The 27288-nt window shown below is 38.7% G+C and overlaps 1 pseudogene; it reads left to right on the forward strand.

The window, feature by feature from the left end:
* Nucleotides 1–5260: 5260 nt before the first annotated feature.
* On the forward strand, nt 5261–13575 carry LOC133071587 (tigger transposable element-derived protein 1-like; annotated as a pseudogene).
* Nucleotides 13576–27288: the final 13713 nt, after the last annotated feature.

A 27288-nucleotide genomic window follows, 5' to 3' on the forward strand; every position in this document is an offset into this window, starting at 1 on the left:
ACGCATATCGGTAGACTAAAAATGACCCTCTTGGCCACTTTTTGGCAATGTTGGTAGCTAGTAGCTTATCAAAGGGATGAAACATTGATTTAAATTTTAGAGATGGAGACAGAAAGGTGCTGAGGGAGCTGCTATGCTGAAACAGTAAAGTTCAAGTAATAGACCTTTCAGGAACAAATCCCTCAGTAACTGTGGACTGTGTGTAAGGAGGAAGCGATGTCTCCTCATCATTAATGCAGTGGCTTCAATACACATTATCTGTGAATGGTAAGCTGAACTCACTGCCAATATTTGCACAATAAAATATGTGGCCCTGCAACCACAGGGGGAAGAACTATTTCCCCAGGTTTTCCCTCCAGCCATAATAATATTACAGGGATCAGAGATTTTGAGCCCTGCTTCCTGTTAATATGAAGGGAGGATATGATGAGCCCTGACAAATAAACACACGTGTTTTAAATATAGTATGTTGGAACCTTGGAATAGGGACATCCTAATAAATACTATATTTCATTGTTTTAAGAATGAAAAGAAAGAATCTGAAAAAGGAGAATACTTACATTTATTCATTTGCCACTGTGCTCTGTGCTGGTGGGAGATGTGTAATGTGTGTTTTCATTTCAAAACATGGTGGAGACTCTTTATTAGACTCTTTGCTTCAAAGAAAACCAGGATCTTTTTTAAAAGAATTATGTAATGAAGCTCATTAGAATCTCATCTTAAAGCACATTCCATAGAAACTGGTACCAAAGCATGGGCATCGAGGTCGGCATTCCCTGTGTGTGTGCTCAGTTCCTCTGCCCTGTCCGACTCTTTGTGGCCCCGGGGACTGTAGCCTGCCAGACTCCTCTGTCCATGGGATTTCCCAGGCAGGAATATTGGAGTGGGTTGCCATTTCCTACTGCAGGGGATCTTCCCAACTCAGGGGTGGAACCCCCGTCTCTTGTGTCTCCTGTACTGGCAGGCAGATTCTTTACCACTGCATCACCACGACATAGTATTTCTCATATTTTCTAGAAGTTTTCTTTCACATACATTTTAAGCTTGCGTTGGTACTAGTTTACATATGAACGAGTGTAACTTTCCCTACACTAAGTCTTTAAATCCACTCTTCCTTTGACAGACACTTGCGTTGCTTCCATATATTGAATATTGTAGATGGTGCTGCTGTGAACGTTTATATGTTCATAAATGCTATGAGCATTTATTATTTGTAGGCGTTTTGATGGTAGTAAACCTGACAGGTTTGATGTTATACATCATTGTGGTTTTGATTTACATTTCTCTAAAAATTAGCGATATTGAATGTCTTTGGATGTGCCTGTTAGACATCTATGTGTCTTCTTTGGAAAAATATTTATACAAGTCTTCTAATTTTTTCTTTGAGAAGTTTGTTTTCTGATACTGAGGTGTATGAGCTGGGTTTGAAGAGTTGGGATATGAACACCGTGTCAGTCACCTCATTTGCAAGTGTTTTCTCTCATTTGGTAGGTTTTCATTTTGTTTAGTTTCCTTTGCTGTGCAAAACTTTTAAATTTAATTAGGTCCCCTGTGTTTATTTTTCTGAGCTGGTAGTTTTTCTGCCTGACCCAGGGCATGGTGGTTAAGGGGCACAGTGTCTGTGCTGAAATTCCAGCACTACCGCTGAATTGCTATGTGAGCCTGAGCAAGTTACTAAACCTCTCGTGCTACCGTTCTTGATGTGTAAATCAGGATAATGATAGTGCTAACATAGTTTTTTAGGGATGGAGGCACATGAGGATTAAATAAGCTAGTCTACTGAAAATTCTTAAAACAATACCCTAAATGAAAATGAAGCAAGCGCTAAAGTTACCTGCTACCACTTCCACTGAGTTTAGAATTGTCTATTTGCACCCATATTCTTTTTTCACTTTTTGACAGTTTTGTGATTCCCCTTTTTCCCCCTATCACTTTTCCTGTGTTTTGATTTTATAACTGGGCCTTTCAGGTTATAAGTGGAAGTGACAGATGTGACAGTTCTAATTCTAGGGAAGAGAACAGTGAATAAGCCTGGCTGCTTTGGAGCCTACATTCTAAGGGGAGCACATCACATAAATGAACAAGGTCAATTCAGAGTAGATGGCAAAAACCCAGGATGGCACTGAGATTCGTGAGGGTGAAATGCTTGTGGTCACTTTAGATGACATGTGAATAGAGATCTAAATGTTGAGAAGAAGGCAGGCAGGCCAAATTTTGTGGAAGAACATTACAGAGAGAGGATCCAGGGATTAGCAAGTTAGAGTTCTGAGGTACAGGCTGGCTTGGTCTGCTTGCGAAAAACAAAATCAGCCTGCAGGGCTGGAGCATAATGAGCAATGAAGACTGTGACCAGAGGGAAGGCAGAAGAGAGAGAGATAGAAGCAAGACTTCGTGATTTTGCAAATCAGGGGGAAAAATTTTGGATTTAGAGCAGTGCTATTAACATTTGGGCCAGATGTTTTTTTTATTTTTTGCCATGCAGACTGTGTTGTGATTTTTAGGATGTTAAGGAGCATTAGGCATCCATTCACAAATGCCAGTAGCATTTACTCTCAGTTGTGAAAATCAAAAATGTCTACACATGTCATCAAATATCCCTGGAACAAAACTGTCCGTGGTTGAGACCTACTGATTTAGAGTACCTTCAACAGGAAAAATACGATCTGGTTTGCATTTGAGAAATATAATATTGATCAATTTGTAGAGAACAGAGTGTAGAGGATAACAAGAGGAAATATGTAGCCTGGTACTAGGAAGGAGATGATAGTGTGTGAAGTTGTGTGATCTCAATGGAGATATCTATGTTAGCAGCTAGTGTTTCTTCTTAACAAGATGAGAATGAAAGCTGTAAAAATTTGCAAGTTATAAAGCAACAGCACAAGACCTAGCATAAGAGTATATGCTCAGTAATAATGTGTGTTGAGAGTAAATGAAACAAACGAATTATGGTTATCTCAGGATATAAAGTCCATGGTCAGTATAATGAGCTGATACAGACTGATTCATCAGGGAAGTTGTAAGCCTAGAAAAGACTCAATTTTGTGGTCTCATCCTAAACTTGATTACAAAAAAAAAAAATCAATATAAGGTACTCGAACTATTGTCAGGGGAAGCAGTGATGATTTGCAGCGATGGATAAAAGCCATTGCCTTTTTGCATTTTGCATTTTAAACCATGCTGTGTCACAGAACCAAAACCTTTTAACCTGAGTTGACAAAATTGACTTGGATCTGTGTTGATTTTTTTAAATCAATTTTTGGTTAGGATGATTCTTGAGGTTTCTTGTTATGTAATATCCATCTGCCCATTAAACACAAAAGTGTAAAAAAGTGACAGAGGATACAGTCCCATGGTGAGGGGTGAATGGCAAAAGTTTTGGAGGATCCAGCTTAAATGTTTTTCTGGGTTTTTCTGGAGGATGCAAAGTTGTGCTGGAAATCTCATAAGAGTAAATTTTTCTATGATGTGTCTTTACTTTTTCCTGCCAACTGGATTGGAAATATCACAAATAAAAGTGTTTCTTGTGGTATTTTCACATACCTTATTCTAGTTCCAGGAAAAACAATATATGTGAAATAGGTAACTATAAAAGACTTCATTTGAAAAATGATCAATCTTCAGGAATGTTTAATTCATTTCAAGATTTAGGTAAAAGCCAGTGTCTTCCAATTCTCTGTTAAATCTGAATTTGCAGTTGGTTTTAGATGGTGCCAAAAGATGATCATATCAAGGGTCTCCTCCTTGTTCATGTGATATGGGTACTTGGTGAATTCTACAAAACTTGCCTAAAGTGCTTTTTTTGAAAAATTTTTTTTTAAAGTTGTTTCTTGTTAGGGATTTGAAAGGCAAAAAAAATGTGGGAAAGGAAGTAAGAACATTAAATGTGATCAAACTCCTGAAGATGAAGATTGAAAACTCAAATGGTATTTCCAGGCAACACTGAGAAAGAGTATTGCTCTTTATCAGTGATTGGAGGGCAGACTGGAGGAGAATGACAAGTCTTTTTCAATTATTTAATAAAGCTTAGTGGATTGAGCAACTATTAAAATAATGCTCCTCCACCTTTTTTATTATTTAAAAATTACAGAGATAATTTCCTATGTATCTACTTTATGCCAGTTTTAAATAAGACGATAAAATATCACTGATTCAAGGACTATGAATCCCCATAGTACTAGAAAGAAAAACGTGTTGCTATTAATACTCTTATTTTGGCAAATAAGTAGAGCTGTTTAGTATAGGTCATTTGCACTTTCTCTTTATCACATGCTTGTTAAGATGAATATACAAAGAAATAAATATTGCATGTGCCAGACTGAAGCAACTTCATATAAGACATCATTATTTGAGTTCCTCTTCTAACATCCAAAAGAATGTTTTGCAACATTTATAATTTTTTTTTTGTCGTTTGCAGTCATTTTTATTTCTTTCACGGGCAGGAACATATAATCCTTCATTCATGCTAGGGCCCAAGCATCATTATCAAGTTTCTGTTTCCAATTTAATAAAATTTGTATTTATATAGGCAAATTCCAACCAAATTAATAGCCTTGGAACATAAAATGATGTGACAGATGTGACCTATTTACACAAAGGCCATTTGTTCTTTCTTTGGATTTTATGCTCTTTACTGTGAGTAAGTAGTCAGGAAAAGCTCACAGGTGAGCACTCATTGCCAGGGAAAAGAAAAGCCTTTGCATGTGGGTGTGGAGATTTTGCCCCGAAGTAGGGGCCAAATTGTCTCGGGGGCTGGTGATCCCATGTGAGGAAGTGAGGGGGGCAGGAACAATGTAAATGGGGAAACGAGTTGTACCCACTTGCTGAGATGAAAGTTGAGCAAATTAGCTAAAGTCTTTTAAAAGGAATTCATCACCATGGCACAGTTGATAAAGATTGAACAGGTTATATTTTTGGTTAAAATGTAGGACCAATGGTAAAACATGCTGATGGAATTAACAGACCAGTTGTTTTTCTGTGGTCATGATTTTTGAATAATTGTTTTCACTGGTCCAAAATAAGTCTGGATTTGGGAATTTTGTTTAAACTGTTCCTTTGTCAATGCATCACAAAGTTGCAGGAGAATGTACACCTTGCTTTCCATCTCCTTTTGTTCAATTAGCTGCTTCCTGAGTCTGATCTCTGGGTCAGGAAGATGCCCTGGAGAAGGAAATTGCAACCCATTCCAGTACTCTTGACTGGAGAATCACCATGGACAGAGAAGCCTGGCGGGCTACAGTCTGTGGGGTTGCAAAGACTGAACATGAATGAGCACATCTACTACTCCTCCCCATTGAAGACGTCCTCAGGCAAGCACACCCTTAGCGAGGCACCACCCCCTTGCCAACCCAACTAGGTCAGATTCTCTCTTTGCGTCTTCTCACAAGTCCCTGAACTTTACATTGTTTCAGTTTTATTTAAGTACTTTGTGTTTTTTAATAAAAATTCTATCTTTCATAATGGATTATATGATCTGTCAGGATTAGACTGTCTCATTTTTGCCACAGATTTTTGCATTTCTTAGTTACATGTGGACCTAAAATTTTTGTGTACAAGCATACCTTGTTTTATTGTGCTTTACAGAAACTATTTTTTTTTTTTTACAAATGGAAAATCTGTGGGAACTCTTCATTGAGTAAGTTTATCAGCACAATTTTTCCATCAGCATTTGTTCACTTTGTGTCTCTGTGTCACACTTTGTAATTATTGCAGTATTTCGGATTTCTTCATGATCATTGTATCTGTTATGGTGATCTGTGATCAGAGGTGCTTGATGTTACTTCACAATTGTTTTGGGCACCAGTAACCATACTCATATAAGAACGTGAACTTAATGGATAAATGTATGTATTCTGACTGCTTCAGCCACTTGCCATTTCCTCATCTCTCTCTCTCCTCTGGGCCTTTCTTGAGACGCAACAATATTAAAATTAGACCAATTAGTTCTTTGGCCCATTTTTTGATTGGGTCATTTATTTTTCTGGAATTGAGCTGCAGGAGTTGCTTGTATATTTTTGAGATTAATCCTTTGTCTGTTTCTTCATTTGCTATTATTTTCTCACAATCTGAGGGCTGTCTTTTCACCTTATTTATAGTTTCCTTTGTAGTGCAAAAGCTTTTAAGTTTCATTAGATCCCATTTGTTTAGTTTTGCTTTTATTTCCAATATTCTGGGAGGTGGGTCATAGAGGATCTTGCTGTGATTTATCGGAGAGTGTTTTGCCTATGTTCTCCTCTAGGAGGTTTATAGTTTCTGGTCTTACATTTAGATCTTTAATCCATTTTGAGTTTATTTTTGTGTATGGTGTTAGAAAGTGTTCTAGTTTCATTCTTTTACAAGTGGTTGACCAGTTTTCCCAGCACCACTTGTTAAAGAGGTTGTCTTTTTTCCATTGTATATCCTTGCTTCCTTTGTCAAAGATAAGGTGTCCATAGGTTCGTGGATTTATCTCTGGGCTTTCTATTCTGTTCCATTGATCTATATTTCTGTCTTTGTGCCAGTACCATGCTGTCTTGATGACTGTGGCTTTGTAGTAGAGTCTGAAGTCAGGCAGGTTGATTCCTCCAGTTCCATTCTTCTTTCTCAAGATTACTTTGGCTATTCGAGGTTTTTTGTATTTCCATACAAATTGTGAAATTCTTTGGTCTAGTTCTGTGAAAAATACCGTTGGTAGCTTGATAGGGATTGCATTGAATCTATAGATTGCGTTGGGTAGAATAGCCATTTTGACAATATTGATTCTTCTAATCCATGAACACGGTATGTTTCTCCATCTGTTTGTGTCCTCTTTGATTTCTTTCATCAGTGTTTTATAGTTTTCTATGTATAGGTCTTTTGTTTCTTTAGGTAGATATACTCCTAAGTATTTTATTCTTTTTGTTGCAATGGTGAATGGTATTGTTTCCTTAATTTCTCTTTCTGTTTTTTCATTGTTAGTATATAGGAATGCCAGGGATTTCTGTGTGTTAATTTTATATCCTGCAACTTTACTATATTCACTGATTAGCTCTAGTAATTTTCTGGTAGAGTCTTTAGGGTTTTCTATGTAGAGGATCATGTCATCTGCAAGCAGTGAGAGTTTCACTTCTTCTTTTCCTATCTGGATTCCTTTAACTTCTTTTTCTGCTCTGATTGCTGTGGCCAGAACTTCCAACACTATGTTGAATAGTAGTGGTGAGAGTGGACACCCTTGTCTTGTTCCTGATTTCAGGGGAAATGCTTTCAATTTTTCACCATTGAGGGTGATGCTTGCTGTGGGTTTGTCATATATAGCTTTTATTATGTTGAGGTATGTTCCTTCTATTCCTGCTTTTTGGAGAGTTTTAATCATAAATGAGTGTTGAATTTTGTCAAAGGCTTTCTCTGTATCTATTGAGATAATCATATGGTTTTTATCTTTCAATTTGTTAATGTGGTGTATTACATTGATTGATTTGTGGATATTAAAGAATCCTTGCATTCCTGGGATAAAGCCCACTTGGTCATGGTGTATGATTTTTTTAATATGTTGTTGGATTCTGTTTGCTAGAATTTTGTTAAGGATTTTTGCATCTATGTTCATCAGTGATATTGGCCTGTAGTTTTCTTTTTTGGTGGCATCTTTGTCTGGTTTTGGAATTAGGGTGATGGTGGCCTCATAGAATGAGTTTGGAAGCTTACCTTCATCTGCAATTTTCTGGAAGAGTTTGAGTAAGATAGGTGTTAGCTCTTCTCTAAATTTTTGGTAGAATTCAGCTGTGAAGCCATCTGGTCCTGGGGTTTTGTTTGCTGGAAGATTTTTGATTACAGTTTCGATTTCCTTGCTTGTGATGGGTCTGTTAAGATCTTCTATTTCTTCCTGGTTCAGTTTTGGAAAGTTATACTTTTCTAAGAATTTGTCCATTTCATCCAAGTTGTCCATTTTATTGGCATACAGCTGCTGGTAGTAGTCTCTTATGATCCTTTGTATTTCAGTGTTGTCTGTTGTGATCTCTCCATTTTCATTTCTAATTTTGTTAATTTGGTTCTTCTCTCTTTGTTTCTTAATGAGTCTTGCTAATGGTTTGTCAAATTTGTTTATTTTTTCAAAAAACCAGCTTTTAGCTTTGTTGATTTTTGCTATGGTCTCTTTAGTTTCTTTTGCGTTTATTTCTGCCCTGATTTTTAAGATTTCTTTCCTTCTGCTAACCCTGGGGTTCTTCATTTCTTCCTTCTCTAATTGCTTTAGGTGTAGAGTTAGGTTATTTATTTGGCTTTTTTCTTGTTTCTTGATGTAAGCCTGTAATGCTATGAACCTTCCCCTTAGCACTGCTTTTACAGTGTCCCATAGGTTTTGGGTTGTTGTGTTTTCATTTTCATTCATTTCTATACATATTTTGATTTCTTTTTTGGTTTCTTCTATGATTTGTTGGTTATTCAGAAGCGTGTTATTTAGCCTCCATATGTTTGAAGTTTTAACAATTTTTTTCCTGTAATTGAGATCTAATCTTACTGCACTGTGGTCAGAAAAGAAGAACTAAACAGACATTTCTCCAAAGAAGACATACAGATGGCTAACAAACACATGAAAAGATGCTCAACATCACTCATTATTAGAGAAATGCAAATCAAAACCACAATGAGGTACCATTACATGCCAGTCAGGATGGCTGCTATCCAAAAGTCTACAAGCAATGAATGCTGGAGAGGGTGTGGAGAAAAGGGAACCCTCTTACACTGTTGGTGGGAATGCAAACTAGTACAGCCGCTATGGAGAACAGTGTGGAGATTTCTTAAAAAACTGGAAATAGAACTGCCATATGACCCAGCAATCCCACCTCTGGGCATACACACTGAGGAAACCAGATCTGAAAGAGACACGTGCACCCCAATGTTCATCGCAGCACTGTTTATAATAGCCAGGACATGGAAGCAACCTAGATGTCCATCAGCAGATGAATGGATAAGGAAGCTGTGGTACATATACCCCATGGAATATTACTCAGCCATTAAAAAGAATTCATTTGAATCAGTTCTAATGAGATGGATGAAGCTGGAGCCCCTTATACGGAGTGAAGTAAGCCAGAAAGATAAAGAACATTACAGCATACTAACACATATATATGGAATTTAGAAAGATGGTAACGATAACCCTATATGCAAAACAGAAAAAGAGACACAGAAATACAGAACAGACTTTTGAACTCTGTGGGAGAAGGTGAGGGTGGGATGTTTCAAAAGAACAGCATGTATACTATCTATGGTGAAACAGATCACCAGCCCAGGTGGGATGCATGAGACAAGTGCTTGGGCCTGGTGCACTGGGAAGACCCAGAGGAATCGGGTGGAGAGGGAGGTGGGAGGGGGGATCGGGATGGGGAATACATGTAAATCTATGGCTGATTCATATCAATGTATGACAAAACCCACTGAAATGTTGTGAAGTAATTAGCCTCCAACTAATAAAAAAAAATAAAAATAAAAAAAATAAATACAGGAGGTCAAATAAAAAAATAAAATAAAATTAGACCAATTAAAAGTCCTACAGTGACAAGAGAACGCACTGGGCATAGCAAACACCCTCTTCCAACAACACAAGAGAAGACTTTACACATGGACATCACCAGATGGTCATCACAGAAATCAGACTGATTATATTTTTTGCAACCGAAGATGGAGAAGTTCTATACAGTCAGCAAAAACAGACTGGAAGCTGACTATGGCTCAGATCATTAACGCCTTATTGCCAAATTCAGACTTAAATTGAAGACAGTAGGGAAAACCACTTGACCATTCAGGTGGTTTTGATTTGATGACCTTAATCAAATCCCTTACAATTATACAGTGGAAGTGACAAATAGATTTAAAAGACTAGATTTGATAGAGTGCCTGATGAACTATGGACGGAGGTTTGTGACACTGTACAGGAGACAGAAATCAAAACCATCCCTAAGAAAAAGAAATGCAAAACAGCAAAATGGCTGTCTGAGGAGGCCTTACAAATAGCTGTGAAAAGAAGAGAAGCAAAAAGCAAAAGAAAAAAGGAAAGATATACCTGTTTGAATGCAGAGTTCCAAAGAATAACAAGGAGAGATGAGAAAGTCTTCGTCTGTGATCAGTGCAAAGAAATAGAGGCAAACAATAGAATGGGAAAGACTAGAGATCTCTTCAAGAAAATCAGAGATACCAAGGGAACATTTCATGCAAAGATGGGCTCAATAAAGGACAGAAATGGTATGGACCTAATAGAAGCAGAAAATATTAAGAAGAGGTGGCAATAATACACAGAAGAACTGTACAAAAAAGATCTTCATGGCCCAGGTAATCATGATGGTATGATCACTCACCTAGAGCCAGACATCCTGGAATGTGAAGTCTAGTGGGCCTTAGGAAGCATCACTATGAACAAAGCTAGTGGAGGTGATGGAACTCCAGTTGAGCTATTTCAGATCCTAAAAGATGATGCTGTGAAACTGATGCACTCAATATGCCAGCATTTGGAAAACTCAGCAGTGGCCACAGGACTGGAAAAGGTCAGTTTTCATTCCAATCCCAAAGAAAGGCAATGCCAGAGAATGCTCAAACTACCTCACAATTGCACTCATCTCACATGCCGGTAAAGTAATGCTTAAAATTCTCCAAGCCAGGCTTCAACGATGTGTGAACCATGAGGTTCCAGATGTCAAACTGGTTTTACAAAAGGCAGAGGAACCAGAGATTAAATTGCCAGCATCTGTTGGAACATCGAAAAAGCAAAAGAGTTCCAGAAAAACGTCTACTTCTGCTTTATTGACTATGCCAAATCCTTTGACTGTGTGGATCACAACAAACTGAGGAAAATTCTGAAAGAGATGGGAATACCAGACCACCTGACCTGCCTCTTGGGAAACCTGTATGCAGGTCAGGAAGCAACAGTTAGAACTGGACATGGAACAACAGACTGGTTCCAAATAGGGAAAGGAGTACATCAAGACTGTATATTGTCACCCTGCTTATTTAACTTATATGCAGAGTACATAATGAGAAATGCCGGGCTGGATGAAGCACAAGCTGGAATCAAGATTGCCGGGAGAAATATCAATAACCTCAGATATGCAGATGACACCACCCTTATGGCAGAAAGTGAAGAGGAACTAAAGAGCCTTTTGATGAAAGCGAAAGAGGATAGTGAAAAAGTTGACTTAAAACTCAACATTCCGAAAACTAAGATCATAGCATCTGGTCCCATCACTTCATGGCAAATAGATGGGGAAACAATGGAAACAGTGACAGACTTTATTTTTTGGGCTCCAAAATCACTGCAGATGGTGATTGCAGCCATGAAATTAAAAGATGCTTACTCCTTGGAAGGAAAGTTATGACCAACCTAGACAGCATATTAAAAAGCAGAAACATTACTTTGCCAACAAAAGTCCATCTAGTCAAAGCTATGGTTTTTCCAGTGGTCATGGATGTGAGAGTTGGACTATAAAGAAAGTTGAGTGCCAAAGAATTGATGCTTTTGAACTGTGGTGTTGGAGAAGACTCTTGAGAGTCCCTTGGACTGCATGGAGATCAAACCAGTCCATCTAAAGGAGATCAGTCCTGGGGGTTCATTGGTAGGACTGATGTTGAAGCTGAAACTCCAATACTTTGGCCACCTGATGTGAAGAGCTGACTCATTTGAAAGACCCTGATACTGGGAAAATGAAAGCTGGAAGAGAAGGGGACACAGAGGATGAGATGGTTAGATGGTATCACTGATTCAATGGACATGAGTTTGAGTAAACTCTGGGAGTTGGTGATGGACAGGGAGGCCTGGCGTGTTGCAGGCCATGGGGTCGCAAAGAGTCAGACGCGACTGAGCAACTGAACTGAACAGTGACTGCTAAGTGTTCAAGTGTAAGGAAGAGTCTCACATCTCTCACTTAAAGCCAGAAATGATTAAGCTAAGCGAGGAAGGTGCGTTGAAAGCTGAGATAGGCCAAAAGCTAGACCTCTTGCCCCAAGCACTGAGCCAAGCTGTGAATGCAAAGAAAAAGTTCCAGAAGGAAATTAAAAATGCTACCATAATGACACAAATGATAAGAAAGCAAAACAACATTATTCCTTATATGGAGAAATTTTAGTTGTCTAGATAGAAGATCAAACCAGCCACAATATTTCCCTCAGCCAAAGCCATATCTAGAGGAAGGCCCTAGTTCTCTCTGATTGTGTGAAGGCAGAGAGAAGTGAGGAAGTTCACGTAGAAAAGTTTGAAGGTTGGTTCATGAGGTTGAAGGGAAGAAGCCTTCTCTATGACATGAAAGTGCAAGGTGAAGCAGCAAGTGCTGACGTAGGAACTGCAGCAAGTTATCCAGATCTAGCTAAGATCATTAATGAAGGTGGCTAATGAAACAACAGCTTCTCAATGTAAACAAAATAACCTTCCAGAATGAAATAGCCATCTAGGATTTTCATGGCTATTGAGGAGAAGTCAGTGCCTTGAAAGGGTAGGCTGACTGTCTTATAAGAGGCTAGTGCTACTGGCTACTGGCAACTTGAAGTTGAAGCCAGTGCTCATTTACCATTCTGAAACTCCTAGCGCCCTTAAGAATCTACTAAATATACTCTGCTGGTACTCTATACATAGAACAAAGCCTGGATGTTAGCACATCTGCTGACAACATGGTTTATTGAGTATTTTAAGCCCACTGTTTAGGACTTCTGGTCAGAAAAAAAAATTCCTTTCAAAATATGACTGCTCATTGACAATGTACATGATCACCCAAGCATACATGTCCATCTCTGATGGAGATGTACAATGAGATTAATGTTGTTTTCATGTCTGCTAACGCAACATCCATTCTGCAGCCCATGAATTAAAGTGTAATTTTGAATTTCAAGTCTCCTTATTTAAGAAATACATTTCATAAGGCTATAGCTGCCATGGATAGCAATTCATATGATGGATCTGGGTAAAGTCAGTTGAAAACCTTATATAAAGGATTCACCATTCTAGATGCCATTGAGAACGTTTATGATTTCCGGGAAGAAACCAAAATACCAAAATTCACAGAAATTTTGAAGAAATTGATACCGGCTCTCATGGATGACTTGAAGGGCTTAAGACCTCACTGGAGGAAATAACTGCCGATGTGGTAGAGATAGCAAGAGAACTAAAATAGAAGTGGAGTCTGAAGATATGACTGAAATCCTTCAATCTCATTATAGAACTTAAACTGATAAAGAGTTGTTTCTAACAGATAAGCAAAGAAAGTGGTTTCTTGAAATGGAATCTACTGGCGAGATACAGTGAAGATTGTTGAAATGGCAGCAATGAATTTAGAATGTTACATAAACTTAGCTGATAAAGAAGCAGCAGGATTTGAGAAGATTGACTCTAATTTTGAAAGATTTTCTATTGTGGATAAAATGCTATCAAATAGCATTGCATGGTCCAGAGAAATCATTCATGAGAGGAAGTCAATTGATGTAACAAATTTTGTTGTTGTCTTATTTGAAGAAATTGCCACAGCCGCCCCAGCCTTTCGCACCACCATCCTGATTGGTCAGCAGCCTTCAACATTGGTGCAAGATTCTCCACAGAAAATAGACCATGGATTGCTGAAGGCTCATATGATGATGAGCATTTTTTATTAATAAAGTATTTTTTACATTTTTTTAAAGATATAACACTATTATTTCACACTTAACAGACTACAGTATAGTATATGCACTGGGAAAAGAAAAGTTCATGTGACTTACTCAATTGTGGGGTCTGGAACTAAACCTGAAGTATTTCCAACATGTGCCTGTATTAATAAATAACACACTCCTTACCCCACCACATTTGAAAGCATCCAAATAAGTATTTTACCGAAATTTGTGTATCCTTTGTCTCTGGCTAAAAAAAAAAATTTTTTTTTAGATCCTGAGTTATGTTATACTCTGCTCCTTGTAATTTTTTCCCCATCCTAATGCAATTTTTTTTAACTTTAAAATACAAAGTTTTGATCTGGGACATAGTATTGATTTTTAGAAATGGAGATGTTATAAGAATTCAGTTTACAATATTGGTGAAATGTATATGGTATGGTATCTTTCTTCTGATTTCATTTTAAGCCTCTGGAAGAATAATGCATAACTGTCAGTTAAACAAAAATGATTAAAACAAAAAACTTTATTTCAAAACTGGTCATATATTGAGTTCAGGTTTAACATTTCCCTATTTCACATATGTTTAAGAGATTGACTGTGGGTCATGGATGGGAAGTGTTCACATTAAGTTCCAGTAGTCATATAGCTTGACCACTAGGCAGAGAGTCTATGTTAAAGCCAATAAGTCTTTATAAGAATTGGATCTACTGTGTATACAAGCTAATGTGACAAAGAAATTTCTCCATTTTGGGAGTCAAGGATGGGGAGAAAGATATGTGTACATACTAAATGGTCTTTTATATTGATGCTCTGAACTCATTTTTCCTCTCCTATAACAAAACCAAAGTATTGTTCTATGACCTAGGACTGACTTTTCTCAGATAAGTTATAAATAATATATAATGATTTTAAATTAAAACCAGAAGTTAAGTTTGGAACATGGAAGAAATAAATAAGTTAACTCTCAAAAATATAGTATCTTAAACTGCCATATCATATATCAAATAAAAAACTCAAGGGACTCTCTCTGGCTGTGATCAGAGCTATTCTTAGCACAGCCCATGTCTCCTCTCGTGGTTGGAATCTGAGCTTTTGCTTTGGTAATTTTACAGTCAGTGAGGCTGTTTATATTGAAACACCCACTCTGACTCTCACTTTAATAATTGCTAGTGATATAAAACTTAAAAAGTGAGGGCTCAAGTCCCTGGGTATTTGGGAATATTTCAATAGCAAACGGTCCAAAGCACTGGTAATTGTATATCAAGCTGTTTATAATGATCACAGGGGACAAATAATTACCTCTAAAGTACTGGGAATAAGATTAAGTGTGTAAATAAATAAATGTCCTCATGACTGATGGATGAATAAGGCATTGATGAGGGTGGGAGTGAGCTCCTTGCATTTGCAATAGTGATTCCTTTGCCCCTTTCAGAGTCATGTTAGCATGGTAGCTTAACTGACCTTTAATCTGTTTCCATTTCTTTCAAATAGGGTTACTAAAGTGTATTTGGTAGGGTGAGTATTAAGAGAGGCAATGTAGTACATGATGGATACCCAATAAGTAGGTGCTCAATAAATGATTTACCTTTTTTCAGGGGTAGTATAATGGAGTGATTCTATATCCTTCCTTTACTACTTACTAGTTTTGTGGTAAGATCATTAATTTCTTAAGATTTTTCCTGTCATCTGTAAAATACGAAAACTCACACCCAAATCGCAGACCTGTTTGAGGAATAAAATGAGTTAACATATGTAACATTCTTAGCATATTAACTGGCATGTGGTTAGTTCTAAATAATGGCAGCTTTGATTATAATTTTTAACATAAAAACCATAACAATGAAGAGTGATATAACTCGGTCTTGATATGCCTGAGGTTTTTCAATCTCTTAGAATTAGATTTCCCTAACTCTGTCTGGTGGCAGCACTCTTAATATAAAGAAAACTCTAGGCATTATCACTATGCAGTAAAAGAGGAGCAATGACTTTGGACATTGGAAAGATTTCACGGTGAGAATTTGGCCTTTGTGTTTTATAGGAAGGATACTAAGTAGGGATAATCATTATTGTCTTCAAATAAGTGTTTTATACTGTTTATTGTTTTTAATGTGCTTTGAGGAAGAGATGCCAGACTGTAAGTCCTAAAGACTTAAGTGTGTGTGCACATTTCAAGAAAAGTCTTGCTATTTTAGTCATTTCTCTTTTCTGTCACGTATTCACTGTTTTCAGGAAATGGCTTTAGTCTTCATTTAGTTTATTTTTTTCATTAATTTTTATTAGTTGGAGGCTAACTACTTTACAATATTGTAGTGGTTTTTGCCATACATTGACATGAATCAGCCATGGATTTACATGTGTTTCCCATCCCGATCCCCCCTCCGCCTCCCTCCCCACCCCATCCCTCTGGGTCATCCAGGTGCACCAGCCCTGAACACTTGTCTCATGCATCCAACCTGGGCGGGCTGGTGATCTGTTTCACCCTTGATAGTATACTTGTTTCAATGCTATTCTCTCAGAACATCCCACCCTCGCCTTCTCCCACAGAGTCCCAAAGTCTATTCTGTACATCTGGGTCTCTTTTTCTGTTTTGCATATAGGGTTATTGTGACCATCTTTTTAAATTCCATATATATGTGTTAGTATACTGTATTGGTCTTTATCTTTCTGGCTTACTTCACTCTGTATAATGGGCTCCAGTTTCATCCATCTCATTAGAACTGATTCAAATGAATTCTTTTTAATGGCTGAGTAATATTTCCATTGTGTATATGTACCACAGCTTCCTTATCCATTCGTCTGCTGATGGGCATCTAGGTTGCGTCCATGTCCTGGCTATTATAAACAGTGCTGTGATGAACATTGGGGTGCACGTGTCTCTTTCAGATCTGGTTTCCTCAGTGTGTATGCCCAGGAGTGGTATTGTTGGGTCATATGGCAGTTCTTTTTTTTTTTTTTAAATTTTTTTTATTAGTTGGAGGCTAATTACTTCACAACATTTCAGTGGGTTTTGTCATACATTGATATGAATCAGCCATAGATTTACACTTATTCCCCATCCCGATCCCCCCTCCCACCTCCCTCTCCACCCGATTCCTCTGGGTCTTCCCAGTGCACCAGGCCCGAGCACTTGTCTCATGCATCCCACCTGGGCTGGTGATCTGTTTCACCATAGATAGTATACATGCTGTTCTTTTGAAACATCCCACCCTCACCTTCTCCCACAGAGTTCAAAAGTCTGTTCTGTATTTCTGTGTCTCTTTTTCTGTTTTGCATATAGGGTTATCGTTACCATCTTTCTAAATTCCATATATATGTGTTAGTATGCTGTAATATTCTTTATCTTTCTGGCTTACTTCACTCTGTAAAATGGGCTCGAGTTTCATCCATCTCATTAGGACTGATTCAAATGAATTCTTTTTAATGGCTGAGTAATATTCCATGGTGTATATGTACCACAGCTTCCTTATCCATTCGTCTGCTGATGGGCATCTAGGTTGCTTCCATGTCCTGGCTATTATAAACAGTGCTGCGATGAACATTGGGGTGCACGTGTCTCTTTCAGATCTGGTTTCCTCAGTGTGTATGCCCAGAGGTGGTATTGCTGGGTCATATGGCAGTTCTATTTCCAGTTTTTTAAGGAATCTCCACACTGTTCTCCATAGTGGCTGTACTAGTTTGCATTCCCACCAACAGTGTAAGAGGGTTCCCTTTTCAGTCTTCATTTAGTTTATACACAAACCAGATTAGGCGTGTACTGTGTCTATCATGACCCCAGTGGTAGGTGGTAGCTAATTACCATCCTATGTTTAGCGAACAGTTTTCTGTAAAATAAGATCTACTAGAGAATATAAGAAGCATTAACATATTACCTAACTAGTTTCAAACACTTCTGTAAGTAATCAAGTGTCAGTCGCTCAGTCGTATCTGACTCTCTGCGATCCCATGGACTGTAGACCAGGAGGCTCCTCTGTCAGTGGTATTCTCCAGTCAAGAATACTGGAGTGGGTTACCATTCCCTTCTCCAGGAGATCTTCCCAACCCAGGGATCAAACCCAGGTCCCCCACATTTCAGGCAGATTCTTTACCGTCTGAGCTACAGGGAAGAACCAAACACTTCTGTGCATACAAGCAAATACTATCAAAATTACCTGTGGCTACTTGAGTTTTCAAGGTAAGCTCTACATTAAGAGAGTTTAAGAGAAACACTGTTTCTCATTCAAGTCTTTACATTGTTACACTCATTTGTATCTACAGAGTAGGTTGATTCATGCTAGTATATCCCTAAGGAGAATTCTTAATTTTTGTTGCTAGAGCTCTCCAAATGTTAACCAAATGGAAAAGTAGGATGATCGATCAGTAGGTAATATTCTTAATCTGAGAGTTGTTTCCCTGTATGGTCTAAGTAAGTAAGTGTTAGTTGCTCAGTTGTGTTCGACTCTTTGCGATCCCATGGACTGCAGCCCATCAGGCTCCTGTGTTCATGAGATTTTCCAGGCAAGGATACTGAAGTGGGTTGCCATTTCCTTCTCCAGGGGATCTTCCCAACCCAGGGATCGAACCTGGGTCACCTTTACTGCAGGCAGATTCTTTACCGACTGAGCTATAAGGGGAGCCTATGGATGGGCATGAGTTTGAGTAAACCCCGGGAGTTTGTGATGGACAGGGAGGCCTAGTGTGCTGCGATTCATGGGGTCGCAAAGAGTCGGACACGACTGAGTGACTGAACTGAACTGAGCTGAACTGGTGGTCTAAAGGATACATTTAAAACCTGTCCATACTGAACACTAAAAAGGAAAATGTTGGGAGTGGATTACAAAAATTGTTGGAGAGAACACTTTTCCTTTTTCAGACTTTCTGAATGTCACTATCCTGAACTTAAGTGGGCAGCAAAATGTGTTCTCTCCCAGGTAATGAATGAAGTTCCTTTCTGAACTCTGAACTGTTTCTGGAATATAGGTCACTGTTGAACACTGTATACTTTGGCGGTGGGACAAGTTGGTGTTTTTCGGAGACTGTACAAGGCAAAGAATTTCTACAAATTGCTCTGGTATTATAATTACCACTAATGTGGGGATGAAAGACATGTAAATGGACTGTAAGGAGAGGTTTTGTTTTCATTTCCCTACATTTGGTTGTTAGAGGTAAAAAAATATTGAGCTATCAGCAACTCCATATTACTAACAGTTTGTGAACCAACAGTGTGTTAGGTTTTGCCTTATTCCAGGAGGATCTCTGAATGAACATTATGAAAATAAACTTATGAGGGTAATTTTCTTAGTCAGTTGCCAGAACGTTTAATCACTGTGTTTACTGGTCTGTTATTCCAGTAGTGAGGATCTTGAATATAGACAAGAAATTGGCTTATTTTTTTGGGGCCTCAGCTCAAATTTAACTTCTACAGAGAAGGATTCTCAGACTCTCCACCTCTGTCTCTATCTTGTCTCAAAATAATGCTTGTCACGGTTTCTGAATTCTGTAGAATATAATTTTAAGTGTTGTTGTTGTTGTTTGGTAGCTCAGTCATCTCCGACTTTTTGTGACCCCATAGCCTGCAGCACACCAGGTATCCTTGTCCTTCACTATCTCTCAGAGTTTGCTCAAACTCATGTCCATTGAGTCGGTGTTCCCATCCAGCCATCTCCTCCTCTGTCGCCCCCTTCTCCTCCTACCCTCAATCTTTCCTAGCTCAGGTGTATTAACCTTTACAAAATTCTCCTTTCTCCCTCAAACTATCAAAAGGAATCCATAATTTTATAAGCTCCTCAAACCTAGGTTGACTCTTAGACATTTTTGATGTGAAATATGATGAAATTTACTGGAGGGTAAAACAATCTACACAGTAAGGAAGTGAGAGAGAGTGAAAGGAGTGGGAATAGAGTATAAAGGACAAAAGAAATGAGGGTGCAGAGCAGTTGCTATAAGTGAGTCTATTGATATTTGCCACTAAACATATATATATATATATGGGGCTTCCCCAGTGGCCCAGTGGTAAAGAATCCACCTGAAATGCAGGAGCCACAGGAAACTCGGCTTTGATCCCCGGGTCTGGAAGATCCCCTGGAGGAGCGCATGACAATCCATCCCAGTATCCTTGCTTGGAGAATCCCATGGACAGAGTAGCCTGGAGGGCTACAGTCTATGGGGCTGAAAAGGGTTAGACGTGACTGAATCGACTTAGCACATGCACGCATAGACATGCTTATATGTTACTGTAATATATATTTATATATCACTGTTATTTATTAAAGTGACCAATGCTTTGAAAGTAAATTTTATTTCTAGAAGAAAAGATGATAAAAATCTCAAACTTAAAAAATATATGATATTGCAGTTCAAATCTCATACCATAAAATATCCTTATAGACTAGATACCCATTTGATTTAAATCTATCTCAAATTTGTAAAATTTCTTCTTTCTTACAGGTATTTTGCTTCTGGAATATAGCTGGCTATAAGTAAAAGCCCATAAAAGAACTTTGTATTTTTGTCAAGTTTTTGACAAGATACTTTATTCTCTTCAGATAATAATTTGCTGGCAAAATGAAACCATTCTAGCTATAAATAATATAAAAATTAAAAAGTGCAGGAAATGACTTATATAATCCTAAACTGTCCACAGAGAAACAGAGTTAATGAGCTTGGAGGAAAACATTTTGAAGAGATAGCTATTTAAACAGATAGAAATAAAATATAAAATTAACAGTAAAATTACTGTATTTGAGAAGAACAAAAGTTTGAGTGTCTCAGGTCCCCTCAGAAAATGCTTAAGGAATTTACATTAATATGGAAGTTGAATTAAGTTAAACTGCTTGAGATATATATTTATTTTGAAGGAAGTGTTCCTAAAGTCAGAATGCCTCCCAAACTCTGCCTTCCCAGTAATAAAAAGTGCTCGGGGCTGGTGCACTGGGATGACCCAGAGGAATGGGATGGGGACGGAGGTGGGAGGGGGCTTCAGGATGGGGAACACATGTAAATCCATGACTGAGTCATGTCAATGTATGGCAAAACCACTACAATATTGTAAAGTAATTAGCCTCCAACTAATAAAAGTAAATGAAAAAAAAGCATTAATATTTACTGTATATGAGCACTGACTCAGACTCCAGGCAAAAATAGAAAGTCAAAGAAAATGAAGATCACGTTAAACATAATGCCACTACTGGTGTGCACAGTCATGTCCAACTCCTTGCAACCCCATGGACTGTACCCACCAGGCTCCTCTGTCCATGCGATTTCCCAGGCAAGAATACTGGAGTGGGTTTCCATTTCCTTCTCCGGGGGATCTTCCTAACCCAGAGATCGAACCTGTGTCTTCTGCGTCTCCTGCATTGGCAGACGGGGTCTTTACCACTGAGACTCCTGGGAAGCCCCTGCTACCAGTAGATGATTTATAAATTCATCATCTTTTAGGCTGTTTTATTTGAAAGGATCTGCCCTGCAGCTGGCTATTGTGGAAGCCTAAAAGCTTTGAGGCAGGCATAATTGTGTTCCAATGAGATTTAGACTTGCTGGTGAGGGTTTAATATTTATATTCTCTTTGTATTCCCACATCTTTCATCAAAGGAGAGATTTAGAAGAGTTAAAAGTAAGGTTTTTATTATACTAGCTGTAAGAGGTAAATACATTCATTGATCTTAGAAGAAAAATTAAACTGTGCAAAAACATTTTTTTTCCCCATGTTAAATATGAAGGCAGGACAAGGGCTGATAGTTAATCTTTTGAACAGTTCATTAGTCTGTACCGAGTTCTTATAATATCATAACAGAAATTATTTGTAGGAGAAGGCTATCTCAGACTTCAGAATTTTCTGCAAAATACTTTCTCCGAAGGCTATATCAAAGGAGAAGTGCTTTGACACAGCTCAGTATTCATTTATTACAGTAAGTGAGGGGCTTTTGGCCAGCAAACCTAAGTTCAGTTAAAAGTCGGGGTTTAGATGCCATATTGAAAGAAGAGGCAGGTTGGACAAGCTGCTCCAGGCAGAGGCTCCACTCAGTACAAGCGTTTAGGAAGTGAAGCTGCTTCCTCGCTCATAATACCAATGAAAGGAAAACCCTAGAACTTGGTTTAAAGAGATTAATGGGCTGCTGTATTTTAAAACTGTTGACAGTTTGTTTTGGCACTTTAAGAAGCAGTATAACATTCATGTACAATAAATTATGAGTGATCAGTGATTAGAAGGAGCTAATGGTGTGTTTGTGTCAGAGAACTTAATTTATTCAACCATGTTCCCAGCACTCAGCAAGCACAGCAGGCTTGGGAAACTATGAAATGGCCATACAAGAAACAAGGGGGATGAACAGGGTGGTAATCAAGGCCGTAAAGACATGGACTACCTTTCATGTTTTAATTTGCAGCAGTGCCTTCCATTTCTAACAGCAGAAGCTGTTTTCCAGCATCTGTCATACAATCTCATGCATTTAATTTGGCTTGTTTTTTGTAAGAACATAAAAATGTTGTAAAGCATCGGGATTCGCCTAACAGCTGGGCCACAGTCTTTGTTGGGTTAAGCTTCTTAATTCCACATTCGTGACTGCAGATTTGCAAGAGTCAAATTCTCATATTTTGTGACTTCAGTCTCTAGAAGACATTATAGGATGAAAATCTGGTCATTCTTTAGGAACAAAAATCTAGTAAGGCTATTATTTAATTCCAAACCACTATGACACTATATTTGGCTTTCCATCCAAGGAAATAATATTCAGAGAATTTGACACAGTCCTGTTTCTCTAAATCCTTTCTGTCTTATGAGATGGGTGTTCTAGTGGTTTTTTATTATTGGCCTTTAGTTTTGTTTTTAATAAATAAATTTATTTGGCTGCACTGGGTCTCAATTGTGGCATGTGGGATGTTTAATTGTGGCATATAGAATCTAGTTCCCTGACCAGGGATTGATCCTGAGCTCCCTGCATTTGGAACATAGAATCTTAGCCACCTAGACCACCAGGAAAGTCCCTTATCACTGGTCTTTGGATGTCAGCACAAATCCTCTTTTTGATTCTCCTTTTCTGCTCCCTTAAAGGTTTCATTCTGTGTAGCACTGGCATCAGATAGGATACTTTATTCAATACTGTCTATTCAGTATTGACCATGTGATGGACATTGCTGTAGGCCTGTACTTTGTAGTAGGGAAGTCACTAACATGTGGCGACAGAGCCCTTGAAATATGTTCAGTCTGAATTGAGATGTGTTCTAAGTGCAAAATATACACTGGATTTTACAGATAAAGCACATAAAAAAGGTAAAATATTAATATTTTATGTTATGACTTAACATGTAATGTATATAAACCTTGCTGAGAAACAGTAAAATTAGCAAATACTTTTTTACCTGCCATGGATAGTGAGGCTCTGAGTGTCTACTGGAGCTATTCTGTCGTTAGCTTGGATGAAAACCCCAGGGTTACCTCCTGGCCGGATTCTACTTTATCTAGATGGAGAGATCCTAAGACAAAAGATGTTGCCCTGAGTGTGTCCACTGTAGTGGGTTGAATGGTGGCCTCCCTATCGGATAGGTCCATGTCTGAATCCCTAGAAGCTGTGAATAAGAACTTATTTCAGATGAGGATCTTTGCAGACATAGGTTAAAGATCTCCAGATGAGGTGATCCTGCACAGTCTGGGTGGGCCCCAAGTTCAAGGGCAAGTGTGCTTCTAAGAGACAAACACATAAATAGCCAAAGACAGAAATACAGAGGAAAAGGCCATGTGAAGGAGGAAGCAGAAGGAGAAGTGATAGCGTCACAAGCCAGCGACACCATGGAGCCACCAGAAGCTGGAAGAAGCAAGAGAGGGTCTGTCTCCCTTTAGGGCTCGCAAAGGGAGAGACTGTAGTGGCTCTGCTGACACTTCAACTTGATTTTGGACTTCCAACCTCCAGAACTGTCAGGGAACACATTTCCGTTTTTCAAAGCCAGCAAGGCCCTGGTGGCTCAGATGGTAAAGAATCTGCCTGCAATGCAGGAGAACAGGGTTTGATCCCTGGGTCGAGAAGATTCCCTGGAGAAGGAAATGGCAACCCACTCCAATATTCTTGCCTGGGAAATGCCAAGGACAGAGGAACCTGGAGGAGATTTGTTGTGGCAGTCCAAGGAAACTAACATGTCTGCTTCCCTCCTCCCCCCAAACTCATGGATTAGGTAAATCACTCCTTTTACCTTGAGAAAGACTGAAAAAACTAATCTAAGCTTCTTTGTATAGCAACAAAGATACTCCTTCCTATAGAAGGATGGTCTGTTTGCACCTTACCCTATACTTCAGTTTCACTCTTTACTCACATTCCTTCATCTGTGTTCTTACCCTTAGTTTGTGACAAGTACTATCCACTCCTTAAACCCTACCCCAAGATCTAAACTGTTGCCTGCCAGGCTCCTCTGTCCACGGGATTCTTCAGTCAGGAATAGTGGAGTGGGTTGCCATGCCCTTCTCTTGGGTATCTTCCCAACCCAGGGATCGAACTCGTGTCTCTTAATTCTCCTGCATTGGCAGGCAGGTTCTTTACCACTAGTGCCACCTGGGAAACCCAAGATCTAAATAACTCCTTCTTATATTGCTCTACATGCCATTACTGTCTATTTCCTTTATTCAACAAATATTTTGAGAATCATATCTATACAATAAATTGAAATATTCTTCTTGGGACACATGGTGAACAAAACAAAAATCTCTCCTGTCCAGGATTTAATTTCTAGTGGAGTCGGTGACTATATAGAACAACATTAGGTAACAGAGCATATTATAGATTAGGAAGTATTGTGGAGCCCAGAAGTGGAGCAGGGCAAGTGGGCTCTGCGGGTGGGAGACTGGTTTCAGTATTGATTAAGGTGATCAGGGTGGGCCTTGTTGAGAAGATGGCATTGCAGCAAAGAATGAAGTGCTTTGAAGGAGGTGAGGAGATAGCCATGCAGATATTGGGAAGAGCATTCCAGGCAGTGAGAACAACTAGGGAAAAGACCTAAAGACGGGAGCATTCCTGGTATGTGTGAGACAGAGGCCAGTGTGGTAAGAGCTGAGTGAGCAAGGGACAAAGCTATAGGAGAAGAAGTAATGGCGAGCAGCATGTAAGACTCATGAGGCCATTGTGAGAAGTTGGTGTTTTCTTTGCGTGAAAGGGGGGAGCACTTTAGAGGGTTTTGAGCAGGGAGAAAGCATTCTGACAAATTTTAAAAGTTATTTTGACTACAGTGTTGAGAAGAGGCCACGGAGTTGGCAGGGTGGGAGCAAGGATAGAAGCAGAGAGAACTGTTAAGGGGATGTTGCAGTTGAGACATAATGTTGCCTTAGACCTAGGTGGTCAGTGGAGGTGATAAGAAGTGGTCTTGTGTGTATAATTTGAAGGGGTAGTCAGCAGAAATTTTGATAGATGAGATGCAGAGTATGAAAGAGTGAGAGGAATCAAGGCTAATTCCACAAATTGGCTTGAATATCTAGAAGGATGTTTTCAGTGACATAGAAAAGCCTGTAGGTACAAGGGGAGGGGTTATTATTATTTTCCAAGTGAATTTTCTAATTATAATTAGCCTGAGCTCGTGGTCTCTTCAGCAGGGAAATTAAGAGTGATGCATGTGGACTTGCCTGGCGGCTCAGACGGTAAAGCGTCTGCATACAATCCAGGAGACCTGGGTTCAATCCCTGGGTCAGGAAGATCTCCTGGAGAAGGAAATGGCAACCCACTCCAGTAGTCTTGCCTGGAAAATCCCATGGATGGAGGAGCCTGGTAGGCTACAGTCCATGGGGTTGTAAAGAGTCCGACACGACTGAGCGACTTCACTCACTCACTCATGTGGAGTTCATTCTCGTTGAACTCTAGGGTGTTCTTGGCTCACCTGCTATGGTAATAGCAAAGAGCCAAGCTTTCTGTAGTTTGCTTCTAATGAGTCTGACTATGAAATCCTGAAGACCTGCATTATGGTCTCTCGAAATTACTGATTCCATATTTAGAATATCTTTGACTAATCTTCATTCCTTTCCCCCTCTAACATGATAGATTCTATTTTTAGTTAATACTGGCTTTTTCTGGAGAGCATATTAATTTTATTTCAAGAATCCTCTCCTCTTATTTCCTACATTGCTGATTATCACCTTAGTGAAAGTTAGAACCTGCTTCTTTAGGCTCTCGTTCACACTCTTATCCTACAATACCCTTCCAATAAATTCCCTTTCCTTTAGACAAAGTTGGTTTTTATCATTACAATGAAGAACACTGGCAGGTAGATATATCTTTCTTTAAATGAGGGAAGGGATAAAATTTAGTTTTTAACATTAGAATTCCATGTTACAAAGCTTGTTGAATGCTCATTTCAGAGAGGTAATTTATATATCTTATGCAGTTTTACATGCAACAAACCTCATGAGTTTTAATCCTATGACATCGTCAATAAATATTATCAGAGTTCAACGTGATGGCCTCTGGTCAGATCCCTAGGCTGAGTTCTCTTTGCTCAGACTATTTAAGCTCAATTGGGTTCATGAGCTTAGTTGTCTCTACAAAGACAGATCTGAATTATGGAATCATAATTCAGCCACCATTGGCATATTATGTTCAGTCATTTCATATTTTTCAGCTTTGTCTCTGAACTGATGATTTATTCTTTTTTGTCTTAACTTAGATTTATTTTTAGTGCTTTCTTCAGCCCTTCAAATTGTTTAATACAGTGAATAGAGCAATACAGTGAACTCTAAGGAGAAAATGCTTCTATTTTCTTTCAAATCCTGAGTTTAATCCTGCTACTACTACTACTGCTAAGTCACTTCAGTCGTGTCCGACTCTGTGTTACCCCATAGACGGCAGCCCACCAGGATCTCCCGTCCCTGGGATTCTCCAGGCAAGAACACCGGAGTGGGCTGCCATTTCCTTCTCCAATGCATGAAAGTGAAAAGTGAAGGTGAAGTTGCTCAGTCGTGTCCGACTCTTAGACCCCATGGACTGCAGCCTACCAGGCTCCTCCATCCATGGGATTTTCCAGGCAAGAGTACTGGAGTGGGGTGCCATTGCCTTCTCCAGTTTAATCCTGAGTCATTATTATTTATCTACTGGGTCCAATGGACCCTTTTATTAAAACGGGTCATTTTTAGGCCATTTAACAAAGAAATTATAGAGATAAGAATAAGGGGAATAGTGAAAAATAGCTATATTAATTTTTTAATTTATTATTATATTTTTGGCCACACCACGTGGCTTGTGGGATGTTAGTTCCCCGACCAGGGATTGAACTCAGGTCCTTGGCAATGAAAGTACCAAGTCCTAACCACTGGACTGCCAGGGAATTCTCTATATTAAAAATTTTAATAATAGTTTAAACAACATTTGCATTGTCAAAGGTAATACTTTGAAAACTTTGACTTTTAATTTTATTGAATAGTGAATTGCTATCTTCTTTCCTCCATATTTACAAAACATTTTTATTTTTAGATTTATGAACACCAATTAGAATGACTGTTTCAGTGAATATTTTGGCTTATATATTATGCATTTTCTTCCAGTTATCTTTTGAGTACAGAGCTGCTCTAGTGTTTTCTTCATTTATGAATCATATCAAGTAAATTTTCATGCATGAACATCCCTAAATGAGAGTGCCCATCCCTTTAGAATATCAGTATGGTCTAGGTTCTTGTTGTGAGTTATTGCAAGATGAAGTTTTCCTGTTAAGTGATTAATTAGCTGGTTAAGAATACCGTGTTTTCTTTTTTGTCAAGCACTGTTCTAAGCATTTCAA

This window comes from Dama dama, chromosome 17, assembly GCF_033118175.1.
Source record: "Dama dama isolate Ldn47 chromosome 17, ASM3311817v1, whole genome shotgun sequence".
NCBI classification, from domain to species: Eukaryota; Metazoa; Chordata; class Mammalia; order Artiodactyla; family Cervidae; genus Dama; species Dama dama.